The sequence below is a fragment of the Oncorhynchus masou genome, chromosome 20 (genome assembly GCF_036934945.1).
Source record: "Oncorhynchus masou masou isolate Uvic2021 chromosome 20, UVic_Omas_1.1, whole genome shotgun sequence".
Classification (NCBI taxonomy): domain Eukaryota; kingdom Metazoa; phylum Chordata; class Actinopteri; order Salmoniformes; family Salmonidae; genus Oncorhynchus; species Oncorhynchus masou.
The window spans coordinates 21,412,676-21,427,855 of NC_088231.1; the positions used below are offsets into that span (position 1 = coordinate 21,412,676).

Sequence of the window (15,180 nt, forward strand, 5' to 3'; positions counted from 1 at the left end):
ACAACCTGTCAATGGACAGTTAATGAATGGACATATTAATGTCAGTTGTTCTTAAAATGGTTGTTCATGAGGAAGTAAAACATTTGTTTTAAGTTGCTTCTATCCAGGTAATATTGTTAAAGAGTGGGAGTCGTTCATAAGGAAGTAAAACATTTGTTTTAAGTTGCTTCTATCCAGGTAATATTGTAAAAGTCGCTCTGGATAATTTGTTTTAAGTTGCTTCTATCCAGGTAATATTGTTAAAATGACTTAAATGTAATGTAAATGTAGGTAATATTGTTAAAGAGTGGGAGTCGTTCATAAGGAAGTAAAACATTTGTTTTAAGTTGCTTCTATGCAGGTAATATTGTTAAAGAGTGGGAGTCGTTCATAAGGAAGTAAAACATTTGTTTTAAGTTGCTTCTATCCAGGTAACAATGTTAAAGAATGTGGCATTAGCATTCCTGAGGCTAAAAACTCATTCTGAGGTAAACCGACCATCATCGCAAACCATCCCTGTGTGTGTGTGTGTGTGTGTGTGTGTGTGTGTGTGTGTGTGTGTGTGTGTGCCTACCGTCGTCGCTGACAGCCTGTTGTTTGACAGTGGAGGGCACGGCCCGGGCGGTGGGCCTCCTCAGAGGGCGACGCCAGCTCTTACTGGTTCTCTTCACCAGCGGAGCAACAGGGTACTGGGAAAGACAGGGGGTCAAATGTCATTGGTGTGTGTGGTGCAGCAGGGTACTGGGACAGACAGGGGGTCAAATGTCATTGGTGTGTGTGGTGCAGCAGGGTACTGGGACAGACAGGGGGTCAAATGTCATTGGTGTGTGTGGTGCAGCAGGGTACTGGGACAGGGGGTCAAATGTCATTGGTGTGTGTGTGTGGTGCAGCAGGGTACTGGGAAAGACAGGGGGTCAAATGTCATTGGTGTGTGTGTGGTGCAGCAGGGTACTGGGAAAGACAGGGGGTCAAATGTCATTGGTGTTGTGTGTGTGTGTGGTGGAGCAGGGTACTGGGAAAGACAGGGGGTCAAATGTCATTGGTGTGTGTGTGTGTGTACTGGGACAGATGTGTCAAATGTGTGTGTGTGTGTGGTGCAGCAGGGTACTGGGACAGACAGGGGGTCAAATGTCATTGGTGTGTGTGTGGTGCAGCAGGGTACTGGGAAAGACAGGGGGTCAAATGTCATTGGTGTGTGTGTGTGTGTGTGTGTGTGTGTGTGTGTGTGTGTGTGTGGGTGCAGCAGGGTACTGGGACAGACTGGGGGTCAAATGTCATTGGTGTGTGTGTGGTGCAGCAGGGTACTGGGAAAGACAGGGGGTCAAATGTCATTGGTGTGTCATTGGTGTGTGTGTGTGTGTGTGTGTGTGTGTGTGGCCCCAGCAGGGTACTGGGAAAGACAGGGGGTCAAATGTCATTGGTTGTGTGGGTGCAGCAGGGTACTGGGAAAGACCGGGGCCCCAAATGTCATTGGTGTTTTGACCGGGGCCCCAATAGGGACATTTTGACCGTGGGCCCCAATAGGGACAGACAGGGGGTCAAATAGGGATCTTTTGACCGGGGCCCCAATAGGGACATGTTTGACCGTGGCCCCAATAGGGACATTTGGGAAAGAGGGGTCAAATGTCATTTTGTGTGTGTGGTGCAGCAGGGTACTGGGACAGACAGGGGGTCAATGTCAGGGACATGGTGTGTGTGTGTGTGTGTGTGTGGTGTGTGTGGGTGTGTGTTGTGTGTGGGGCCCCAATAGGGTGTGTTGTGACAGCAGGGTACTGGGACAGATAGGGATGTCATTTTGTGTGTGTGGGCCCTGGGACAGATAGGGTCAAATGTCATATATGATGATGGTTTTGCAAAGGGTACTGGGAAAGACAGGGGTCAAATGTCATTTTGTGTGTGTGTGTGTGTGTCGTATGTGTGTGTGTGGAGCAGCAGGGTACTGGGAAAGACAGGGGTCAAATGTCATTGTGTGTGTGTGGTGCAGCAGGGTACTGGGACAGATGGGGGTCAAATGTCATTGTGTGTGTGTGTGTTATCAGGGTACTGGGACAGATAGGGGGTTATCAGACTGTGTGGTTAAAGATTAAAAGGTGTCCCCTCCCCCCAAATGACACCCTATTCCATAGTGCACCACATTGACCGGGGTTATAGGGGAGTAAATTGGCTAGGCCCCAATAGGGTTATTTGACCGGGGCCCCAATAGGGTTATTTAGACCGGGGCCCCAATAGGGTTATTTTGACCAGGGCCCCAATAGGGTTATTTTGTGTGTGTAGGTTATTTTGACCGGGCCCCAATAGGGACATTTTGTGTGTTATAGGGATATATGTATATGATGGTTTTGTTAATCAAATGGATTGAAATGGGTATTTTCCAAAGCGTGTGTGTTATCGTATGTGTGTGTGTTATCGTATGTGTGTGTGTTATCGTGTGTGTGTGTGTGTGTGTTATCGTATGTGTGTGTGTGTTATCATATGTGTGTGTGTGTGTGTTATCGTATGTGTGTGTGTGTGTGTGTTATCGTATATGTGTGTGTGTGTGTTATCGTATATGTGTGTGTGTGTGTATCGTATGTGTGTGTGTGTATGTGTGTGTGTTATCGTATGTGTGTGTGTGATGTATATATATGTGTGTGTGTTATGTGTGTGTGTGTGATCGTATATGTGTGTGTGATCGTATATGTGTGTGTGCTTTATCGTGTTCATGTGTCTTAGCAGCCATACGCACAGTGCAAACCTCTCCAGGTTCCAGCCCCGAGTCGCCACACTCAAAGTCGCTCAAATCATTATCATAGTCTTCCTCCTCTTCTTCAGCCTCTCCTTCCGATGACTCACTACTACTCTCCTCCCTCGTGCTGCTCTGCCCCTCATCCTCCGAATCTCCCTCTTCCATATCTGACACCTCTCCTTCCCCCGGTCTCTCCTCCAAGGGCGATTCGGGAGGGTCAGGTTCTAGAGCCCCCTCGGCCTCCCTCTCCACCCCCAGTTCCCTGCACAGAGCCAGGGCTTCCGCTGCCTCCACCTCCCCTCTCTGGAGCTCAAAGTCTCCACAGAGGCCCAGGGGCTCCCCGACACCGGCCGACCCCAGAGAGGTGGACTCCAGCTGGGCCCAGGTGAGAGGCCCGTCCCCATGTCCCTCTGGATCCTGGTCGTCAGTCTCAGTTTCGTGATCGAGGTCTGTGACCTCTTTGCACTGCGGCTCGGTCCACATGGTGTAAGGTAGTGCATCGTGGGTATAGTCGGCGGGGAGCTCCGGGTGGTGGAGGCTCTCGATGAGCACCGCAGGACTCTGGGAGTTGAGGTTCTTCCAGATGCCGTCTGAGAAAGGTTTGGGCTCCAGGTAGAGGCTTTGGGAACTACAAACAGAGTCCACGTTTCGAGAACTACAAATGGAATCCACGTTTCGGGAACTACAAATGGAATCCACGTTTTGGGAACTACAAATGGAATCCACGTTTTGGGAACTACAAATGGAATCCACGTTTTGGGAACTACAAATGGAATCCACGTTTTGGGAACTACAAATGGAATCCACGTTTTGGGAACTACAAATGGAATCCACGTTTCGGGAACTACAAACGGTATCCATGTTTGAGTGTGGAGTTTGGTCATGGTTGTTTTGGTGTTGTACCGTTGCTGAATGATCATTTAATTCACTCAGCTCAGAAAAGTGTGCCAACTTATCTTTACAAGTCAAACTGGTGCTCGCTAGACATAAACCCTGAGTACTGGAGTCTCTAAATCCATGGTCTCTTTGGGAGGATCCCTCTGAGTCGGAGTCCGTGGGCACTGCTGCAGTTGCCGCCGAGGCCCTGTGTTTCTGGGTTTCTGCGCTGGCAGTAGTGTAACGTCACAGAGCATGTGGTTATTATTGCTAGCAAGGGTCTCCGCGGAGGTTTGACTACAGTGGTTCTCGGGGTCAGCACTGCCTCAGACAATGTTTGGATTGGTAGTGCTTCTCGATGGGAAGCGTTGAGCGGCGGCCATTTTGTGCAGAGAGGCGTCCATTTCGGGTTGAGCGTCGCTAGTTGCACTAGCCGCGTAAGCTGCTACCTGTAACTTCAGCTCTGGCCTATGGTGGTGGTCTTCAGTAGGACCAGAGTGCCGAGAGGGGGCCATTTTGTGTTCAGAGGCGTCCATTTTGGGCCGAGCGTTGCTAGTTGCATTAGCCACGTAAGCCGCTACCTGTAACTCCAGCTCTGGTCTATGGTGGTGGTCTTCAGCAGAACCCAAGCGCCAGTCTCTGCAAGGCGCTAACGGTCGAAAATCCTCTTCCTCTGACTTCTTTGACGCCAACTCCACCTCGCACACCTCGTCCGTTAACGTTTCCGTTCCTGGCGAGAGGGTCGTGGGTGTCTCGCGTCGGAGCACGGGGGCGAGGACCGGGTGACTGCCCGGCAAATCCGGTGAGGTTAGAGCACCACCGTGTCGGCCAGTCGAGGAGGACGACGAACTCTGACCTTTGATCTCGGCGTGACCTCCGCTGACGGCGAGTGTGAGGGAGGGCATCTCCTGGGTGAGAACGGGCGGCAGGGGCGGGCAGAACCTCGTCTCTCCAGACAGTTCTGGAGTGAGGAAGGGCATGTCCACCCCGTTGTTCCTCTGGAGGAGAGGAGGGCAACAGTCTTGTAAACTACACCTCGGAAGAAGGGAAGGGTTTCGTATGGGGACACGGTTGTGTGTAGTACACACAGGGAGAGAGGAACGGTTTTCAACGGGAGTGTAGTTTTTTTCACTACACCTGAACAAGCTAGCTGGACCAGAACCAGAACCAGAGCTGGAAATAACACGTCCTCTGGACCCAGAGTCAGTATCCGTGTAAATGTCATTGTAAAGTGCTGGTGTTTTGCTTTCAGAGGTGTGACTGCTGTGCGTAGTAGTAGTAGTATTTACCGCGGTACCTTGACACTTATCCATTTTATACTCAGTGCTGGGGGTTGAGGTTAGGTTTAAAGAAGACTTCTCTACACAAGAAGAACTTGATTGAAAAGCTCCAGGGCCACAGGCCGAGTCCGTCCACCCCTGAGCCCCAGTCGGGTGCACCGTTCTGGGGGAAGGTAACCTGGTCTGTAAAGGGTGGACATTCACAGAGCAGTCCTCGGGGACCTGTCCCAGCGGGGTCGATTCTATACATACTGACTTCAACGGTCCTCCGGGGATTTCTCTTCTTTCTGATCGGGCAGGTGTAGGGGCAGCCTCGGACCTCTGATGGGGTCCTTTAATGACCTCTGCGAACTCTGACCCTGAGGGGTTCTGTGGAGGGTTAGCGGGATGCAGATGGGGTGAAGGGTGAGTCCCCGCCCCTGTCCCTTGTTCTGTGGGGTCCACTGAGACAGGGGTCAGAAGGGGAGAGGGGCGAGAAGAGAAGTCGGAAGAGGGAGAGGGGAAAGACGAGGGACGCAGAGGTTCAGGAGGACAGGGGAAGGCCAACCGGTCTCTCTCCACTTCCATTCTGTTGACTTTCACCACACACATCTGCCGACAAGGACCTGTGAAACAGAGACACAACAGAAAATCCGCTCTCAGATAAAATAAAAAAATATTTTAAATACCTTTGAGATGGTCAAAAAACAACAACATTTGAATGATAAAATATTAGTCTACATGGACTCGAATCCAGAAGATATAACAGAAAAAAGGGCTTGGGTCCGTTTGGATCTCTAACCAATAGAATTAGTAATTACAATTCTAGAATGGACATGAACCTGCTTATGATGGGTTACCCATAGAATTAGGAATTACAATTCTAGAATGGACATGAACCTGCTTATGATGGGTGAGGCATAGAATTAGGAATTACAATTCTAGAATGGACATGAACCTTCTTATGATGGGATAAAAGGGCAGCCATTTTGGTCAGGGAGTTGGTCCACCGCGCTTTGCCAGTGCTGTTTAAAAGACATGGTGTAAAATAACAAAGTTAAAAGAATTTCGTCTGCACTGTATATCTGTTAGTTAGCCAGACTGTTTGAGACGAATGGTTCCCATTCATTTTCTATGGACAATATTTTTAGGTTGACAATAATTCTATAGCACAATTTCTGATATATCACACACCTTAGTTTTATTTTAAAATAGCAGAATTATCCTTCTACTGCCATTCATTCCAATTAGACTGGTTTGGATTTCTCCCTGACCAAGATGGCTGACATTTTCACCCCATTCTGGAACGTTGACGGTTCATGACATAGCCCCCTCTAGTCATTTAATAGGATCTCTTACCATCGATCAATATATCATTCAGAATCAAATGAACTAATCTCTTACCAGGGAGCCGGAGTGTATTCTCAGTCTGATCCTGTCCTTCCTCCTCATCGTCCTCATCCTCCCCGGCCCTGCAGCCTCGCCGGACCTTGGGACCCAGGGGGCCTCCGAGGCCTCTCCTCCTACCCAGGACAGAGCACCCTTCCAAGGCTACAGGCTCCTCGCTGGTCCTCAGGCGCTTGGATCTGGTCCGTGGGTGTGAGAGGCTGCTGTAAAGGGGGACACATTTAGCATCTCTTTGACATGCCACTTATTCAGAACAATTAAAAAATTATATATATATATTCAATGCATGTTCACACACACTTCCAAACTCCTCCCTCCTCCTCCCACACCCCTCCCTCCATCCCCATCCAAACTCCCCCCACCTCCTCCCTTCATCCAAACTCCTCCCTCCTCCCACACCCCTCCCTCCCCATCCAAACTCCTCCATCCTCCTCCCACACTCTCCATCCCCATCCAAACTCCTCCCTCCTCCTCCCCCATCCCCATCCAAACTCCTCCCTCCTCCCACACCCCTCCCTCCCTCCATCCCCATCCAAACTCCTCCCTCCTCCTCCCACACCCCTCCATCCCCATCCAAACTCCTCCATCCTCCTCCCACACTCTCCATCCCCATCCAAACTCCTCCTCCTCCTCCCTCCATCCCCATCCAAACTACTGCCTCCTCCTCCCACACCCCTCCATCCCCATCCAAACTCCTCCCTCCCTCTCCCAACCCCCCTCCACCCCCATCCCCCTCCTCCCTCCCTCCATCCCCATCCAAACTCCTCCTCCCTCCATCCCCATCCAAACTACTCCCTCCTCCTCCCACACCCCTCCATCCCCATCCAAACTCCTCCCTCCCTCTCCCACACCCCCTCCACCCCCATCCTCCTCCTTCCTCACACCATCCCCCCTCCTCCCTCCCTCCATCCCCATCCAAATTCCTCCCCCCTCCTCCCACACCCCTCCATCCCCACCCTCCTTCTCCCTCCTCCATCCCCATCCTCCTCCCTCCCACTATCCCCATCCTCCATCCCCATCCTCCATCCCCATCCAAACCCTCCATCCTCCCTCCCACACTCCTCCATCCCCATCCTCCCACACTCCTCCCACACTCCTCCATCCCCCCCTCCCCCACACACTCCTCCATCCCCCTCCTCCTCCCCACACTCCTCCATCCCCCTCCTCCTCCCACACTCCTCCATCCCCCCTCCTCCTCCCACACTCCTCCATCCCCATCCATCCCCCCCTCCTCCTCCATCCCCCTCCTCCTCCCACTCCCCCCCCATCCTCTTCCTCCCACACCCCTCCATCCCCATCCATCCCCCTCCTCCTCCCACACCCCCATCCTCTTCCTCCCACACCCCTCCATCCCCATCCTCTCCTCCCCTCCTCCTCCCACACTCCTCCATCCCCTCCCCTCCTCCTCCCACTCTCCTCCATCCCCCTCCTCCATCCCCATACCTGTTCACAGGGGTCTTGACCCGGCTGCGCTGAAGCCAGTTCTGCAGTTCTGGGGTGGTGGCGGGCGTGGCTCGGGTGTGGTCCAGGGGACAGGAGTCTTTCCCCAGCTTCCATACAGCATAGCGGTCCGGTTGGAACCACTTCACAAAGGGATCCATGCTGATCTTCACCATGTCTTTACTGCATGTACACTACGGAGGAGGGGAGAAGGCACTTAGCATACTACTTAGTGTGGAAAATCTTCTAGAGAGGTAGGGAGGAGGGTTAGGAACCAGACTAGCATACTATTTAGTGTGGAACTCTCCACAAATGGAGACTAGAGAGGTAGGGAGAAGGGTTAGGAACCAGACTAGCATACTACTTAGTGTGGAACATCTCCACAAATGGGGACTAGAGAGGTAGAGAGGAGGGTTAGGAACCAGACTAGCATACTATTTAGTGTGGAACTCTCCACAAATGGAGACTAGAGAAGTAGGGAGGAGGGTTTGGAACCAGACTAGCATACTACTTAGGGTGGAACATCTCCACAAATGGAGACTAGAGAGGTAGGGAGAAGGGTTAGGAACCAGACTAGCATACTATTTAGTGTGGAACCTCTCCACAAAAGGAGACTAGAGAGGTAGGGAGAAGGGTTAGGAACCAGACTAGCATACTATTTAGTGTGGAACCTCTCCACAAAAGGAGACTAGAGAGGTAGGGAGGAGGGTTAGGAACCAGACTAGCATACTATTTAGTGTGGAACCTCTCCACAAAAGGAGACTAGAGAGGTAGGGAGGAGGGTTAGGAACCAGACTAGCATACTATTTAGTGTAGAACCTCTCCACAAAAGGAGACTAGAGAGGTAGGGAGAAGGGTTAGGAACCAGACTAGCATACTATTTAGTGTAGAACCTCTCCACAAAAGGAGACCAGAGAGATAGGGAGGAGGGTTAGGAACTAGTAGAATCTCTAGCTTGTTAGCTGTGTGTCCAGGGGGGGGAGTAGAATCTCTAGCTTGTTAGCTGTGTGTCCAGGGGGAAGTAGAATCTCTAGCTTGTTAGCTGTGTGTCCAGGGGAAGTAGAGTCTCTAGCTTGTTAGCTGTGTGTGTCCAGGGGAAGTAGAGTCTCTAGCTTGTTAGCTGTGTGTGTCCAGGGGAAGTAGAATCTCTAGCTTGTTAGCTGTGTGTCCAGGGGAAGTAGAATCTCTAGCTTGTTAGCTGTGTGTCCAGGGGAAGTAGAATCTCTAGCTTGTTAGCTGTGTGTCCAGGGGAAGTAGAATCTCTAGCTTGTTAGCTGTGTGTGTCCAGGGGAAGTAGAATCTCTAGCTTGTTAGCTGTGTGTCTCCAGGGGAAGTAGAATCTCTAGCTTGTTAGCTGTGTGTCCAGGGGAAGTAGAATCTCTAGCTTGTTAGCTGTGTCTCTCCAGGGGAAGTAGAATCTCTAGTTTGTTAGCTGTGTGTCCAGGGGAAGTAGAATCTCTAGCTTGTTAGCTGTGTGTCCAGGGGAAGTAGAATCTCTAGCTTGTTAGCTGTGTCTCTCCAGGGGAAGTAGAATCTCTAGTTTGTTAGCTGTGTGTCCAGGGGGAAGTAGAATCTCTAGCTTGTTAGCTGTGTGTCCAGGGGGAAGTAGAATCTCTAGCTTGTTAGCTGTGTGTCCAGGGGAAGTAGAATCTCTAGCTTGTTAGCTGTGTGTGTCCAGGGGAAGTAGAATCTCTAGCTTGTTAGCTGTGTGTGTCCAGGGGAAGTAGAATCTCTAGCTTGTTAGCTGTGTGTGTCCAGGGGAAGTAGAATCTCTAGCTTGTTAGCTGTGTGTGTCCAGGGGGAAGTAGAATCTCTAGATTGTTAGCTGTGTGTGCTCGAAGCTTCCATTGTGAAAGTGACATCACCTGTCCTGAGACCCAGAAGTACTCTCACATATACACAACCCCCCCCCCCCCCCCAGAGGTACTGACCATAGTTCTGGAGGGGTCCCTGGTTCCACGTGGAAATACACACAACAGAAATAGTTCAGAGGAAACAGCGTGGCGTTTTCTTCATCTTACCTGAGTGGCCACCTTGCCATAGTCAATCCATCGGACACTGGCGAAGTTGGTCGACTCCGCACAGTTGAAGCCGTGGTTGAAGCCAGCGTGGTAACCATAGGGAAAGGTGATCATAAACTCCCCTGCCTCCTGGGTGATCTGGAGAAGGGGGGGGGGGTTATTGAGGACAAAAACCACTGGTAAATTTCCTCTTTTGTCCCCATTTTATTTAATTTGACCTTTATTTAACCAGGCAAGTCAGTTAAGAACAAATTCTTCTTTTCAATGACGGCCTAGGAACAGTGGGTTAACTGCCTGTTCAGGGGCAGAATGACAGATTTGTACCTTGTCAGCTCGGGGGTTTGAACTCGCAACCTTCCGGTTACTGGTCCAACGCTCTAACCACTAGGGTACCCTGCCACCTCTACACTCTAACCACTAGGCTACCCTGCCACCTCTACACTCTAACCACTAGGCTACCCTGCCACCTCTACACTCTAACCACTAGGCTACCCTGCCACCTCTACACTCTAACCACTAGGCTACCCTGCCACCTCTACACTCTAACCACTAGGCTACCCTGCCACCTCTACACTCTAACCACTAGGCTACCCTGCCACCTCTACACTCTAACCACTAGGCTACCCTGCCACCTCTACACTCTAACCACTAGGCTACCCTGCCACCTCTACACTCTAACCACTAGGCTACCCTGCCGCCTCTACACTCTAACCACTAGGCTATCCTGCCGCCTCTACACTCTAACCACTAGGCTACCCTGCCACCTCTACACTCTAACCACTAGGCTACCCTGCCGCCCCATTGAGATCCCTTGACAGAAGAGAGAATCTCCTCCACTGCTGTTGGCAGGATCACTTGTGTTCATCTACTTAACGTATCAGCCTCACAGCCCCTACCAGATATACACAACCTCTCTCCTAATGACGACCAGGTTAGGCATCTCACATATACACAACCTCTCTCCTAATGACGACCAGGTTAGGGTTAGGTATCTCACATATACACAACCTCTCTCCTAATGACGACCAGGTTAGGGTTAGGTATCTCACATATACACAACCTCTCTCCTCATGACGACCAGGTTAGGGTTAGGTATCTCACATATACACAACCTCTCTCCTAATGACGACCAGGTTAGGTATCTCACATATACACAACCTCTCTCCTAATGACGACCAGGTTAGGGTTAGGTATCTCACATATACACAACCTCTCTCCTAATGACGACCAGGTTAGGTATCTCACATATACACAACCTCTCTCCTAATGACGACCAGGTTAGGTATCTCACATATACACAACCTCTCTCCTAATGACGACCAGGTTAGGGTTAGGTATCTCACATATACACAACCTCTCTCCTAATGACGACCAGGTTAGGGTTAGGTATCTCACATATACACAACTCTCTCCTAATGACGACCAGGTTAGGTATCTCACATATACACAACCTCTCTCCTAATGACGACCAGGTTAGGTATCTCACATATACACAACCTCTCTCCTAATGACGACCAGGTTAGGGTTAGGTATCTCACATATACACAACCTCTCTCCTAATGACGACCAGGTTAGGCATCTCACATATACACAACCTCTCTCCTAATGACGACCAGGTTAGGTATCTCACATATACACAACCTCTCTCCTAATGACGACCAGGTTAGGTATCTCACATATACACAACCTCTCTCCTAATGACGACCAGGTTAGGGTTAGGTATCTCACATATACACAACCTCTCTCCTAATGACGACCAGGTTAGGTATCTCACATATACACAACCTCTCTCCTAATGACGACCAGGTTAGGGTTAGGTATCTCACATATACACAACCCTCTCCTAATGACGACCAGGTTAGGCATCTCACATATACACAACCTCTCTCCTAATGACGACCAGGTTAGGTATCTCACATATACACAACCTCTCCTAATGACGACCAGGTTAGGTATCTCACATATACACAACCTCTCTCCTAATGACGACCAGGTTAGGGTTAGGTATCTCACATATACAGGGTTAATCTCACATATACACTCTCCTAATGACGACCAGGTTAGGTATCTCACATATACACAACCTCTCTCCTAATGACGACCAGGTTAGGGTTAGGTATCTCACATATACACAACCTCTCTCCTCATGACGACCAGGTTAGGGTTAGGTATCTCACATATACACAACCTCTCTCCTAATGACGACCAGGTTAGGGTTAGGTATCTCACATATACACAACCTCTCTCCTAATGACGACCAGGTTAGGTATCTCACATATACACAACCTCTCTCCTAATGACGACCAGGTTAGGTTATCTCACATATACACAACTCTCTCCTCATGACGACCAGGTTAGGGTTAGGTATCTCACATATACACAACCTCTCTCCTAATGACGACCAGGTTAGGGTTAGGTATCTCACATATACACAACCTCTCTCATATACACAGGTTAGGTATCTCACATATACACAACCTCTCTCCTCATGACGACCAGGTTAGGGTTAGGTATCTCACATATACACAACCTCTCTCCTAATGACGACCAGGTTAGGGTTAGGTATCTCACATATACACAACCTCTCTCCTAATGACGACCAGGTTAGGGTTAGGTATCTCACATATACACAACCTCTCTCCTAATGACGACCAGGTTAGGGTTAGGTATCTCACATATACACAACCTCTCTCCTCATGACGACCAGGTTAGGGTTAGGTATCTCACATATACACAACCTCTCTCCTAATGACGACCAGGTTAGGGTTAGGTATCTCACATATACACAACCTCTCTCCTCATGACGACCAGGTTAGGGTTAGGTATCTCACATATACACAACCTCTCTCCTAATGACGACCAGGTTAGGGTTAGGTATCTCACATATACACAACCTCTCTCCTAATGACGACCAGGTTAGGGTTAGGTATCTCACATATACACAACCTCTCTCCTAATGACGACCAGGTTAGGGTTAGGTATCTCACATATACACAACCTCTCTCCTAATGACGACCAGGTTAGGTATCTCACATATACACAACCTCTCTCCTAATGACGACCAGGTTAGGGTTAGGTATCTCACATATACACAACCTCTCTCCTAATGACGACCAGGTTAGGGTTAGGTATCTCACATATACACAACCTCTCTCCTAATGACGACCAGGTTAGGGTTAGGTATCTCAGGGTAGTTAACGTATCCTAATGACGACCAGGTTAGGGTTAGGTATCTCACATATACACAACCTCTCTCCTAATGAAGACCAGGTTAGGGTTAGGTATCTCAGGGTAGTTAACGTATCCTAATGACGACCAGGTTAGGGTTAGGTATCTCAGGGTAGTTAACGTATCCTAATGACGACCAGGTTAGGTATCTCACATATACACAACCTCTCTCCTAATGACGACCAGGTTAGGGATCTCAGGGTAGTTAACGTATCCTAATGACGACCAGGTTAGGGTTAGGTATCTCAGGGTAGTTAATGTATCCTAATGACGACCAGGTTAGGGTTAGGTATCTCACATATACACAACCTCTCTCCTAATGACGACCAGGTTAGGGTTAGGTATCTCACATATACACAACCTCTCTCCTAATGACGACCAGGTTAGGGTTAGGTATCTCACATATACACAACCCGCTCCTAATGACGACCAGGTCCAGACAGTATCTCAGGGTAGTTAACGTATCCTAATGACGACCAGGTTAGGGTTAGGTATCTCACATATACACAACCTCGCTCCTAATGACGACCAGGTTAGGGTTAGGTATCTCACATATACACAACCTCGCTCCTAATGACGACCAGGTCCAGACAGTATCTCAGGGTAGTTAACGTATCCTAATGACGACCAGGTTAGGGTTAGGTATCTCACATATACACAACCTCTCTCCTAATGACGACCAGGTTAGGGTTAGGTATCTCACATATACACAACCTCGCTCCTAATGACGACCAGGTCCAGACAGTATCTCAGGGTAGTTAACGTATCCTAATGACGACCAGGTTAGGGTTAGGTATCTCACATATACACAACCTCGCTCCTAATGACGACCAGGTTAGGGTTAGGTATCTCAGGGTAGTTAACGTATCCTAATGACGACCAGGTTAGGGTTAGGTATCTCAGGGTAGTTAACGTGTCCTAATGACGACCAGATTAGGGTTCTCAGCAGTAAACTGTAAGACTATATACAACCAGTCAATACAGAAAGACAATCAACTAAAGTGAAGAGCTGTTGTAATGTTGTTACAGATGACTAGAAGGTAGGTTGGTGACAGTGTTAGAACACCCACTTCTACGCTATGTTGTAGCGACAGTTGAGATGAAAAGGTTTTAAAAAGTTTTTTTTAAAAGTGACAGTTGAGATGAAAGGGTTTTTAAAAAAGTGACAGTTGAGATGAAAGGGTTTTAAAAAAAAAAAGTGACAGTTGAGATGAAAGGGTTTTAAAAAAAGTGACAGTTGAGAGAAAGGTTTTGAAAGGTTTTTTTAAAAAGTGACAGTTGAGATGAAAGGTTTTTTTAAAAAGTGACAGTTGAGATGGAAGGGTTTAAACAGTGACAGTTGAGACAGCCAGTTTGTCTCACCTTGTCGAAGGGGATGCTGTACTTCTTCAGGATGGAAGGGGAGATCAGGGTCATCTTGTGACGGAGAAAAGCCTCACACCCTTTAAACCCGTTGGGGAAGAAACCTGGAAAGAAAACAAACAAGACAGTCAGTCACACAGTCACACACACACAGTCACACACACACACACAACGTGGAGTGACTGTTAGATAGATTGACAGAGTCAACACAGTGCTTTTGGGTACAAGAATTTAGGTCTATCCTCCTAAGACCGCAAGTTTAGACAGGCAGCCCAGTTATTGTCAAAAGACCAGAATTGGGCTGCCTGTCTAAACGCTGCCTAAGTGTTCTACTTTTTTTAACTTAATATTTCATCTAGTTAAACTAATATTACCTGTAGCCAGTCTCTCCAGTCTCTTCCCATGCTCAGGGGGATGGCATACCTGTAGACATAGACAACGTGTAATGTTAACATAGACAACTTGTAATGTTAACACAACTGTAGACAGAGACAATGTTAGTCAGGTTAATATAGAAGGTGAACAGTAAACTAGTGATTGGGTCGGTGTTTTGTAGAGGGAGACAAACTGTTTAGATGTGTCATCCTCTACACTGACAATACTGGCCCCTAGTGGTGAGCCTTGGAATTCTACCTATTCTAAATGTTCCTGACGTGGAACTCTGTAGAACTCTGTAGAACTCTGTAGAACTCTGTAGAACTCTCTCAGGGTTCTTAGGCATTCCATTTCACCCACACCTCTTCTCCTCCATCAGAAGCCCCATATTCCACTATCAGTCTGAGGTAAGGGTGTGTGTGTGTGTGTGTGTAAGGGGAGAGGGAGGACTGCCCCAGGAGTGGGAGAGGTCAGGGGTGAGGAGGGGTTGAGAGAAGAGCTTCTTGGT

At 48.9% G+C, this 15,180-nt stretch overlaps 1 pseudogene; it reads right to left on the reverse strand.

Moving 5' to 3' along the window:
- The window catches only part of LOC135506584 (lysine-specific demethylase 4C-like), a 60,083-nt pseudogene that overhangs the window by 30,526 nt on the left and 14,377 nt on the right, over positions 1–15,180 (reverse strand).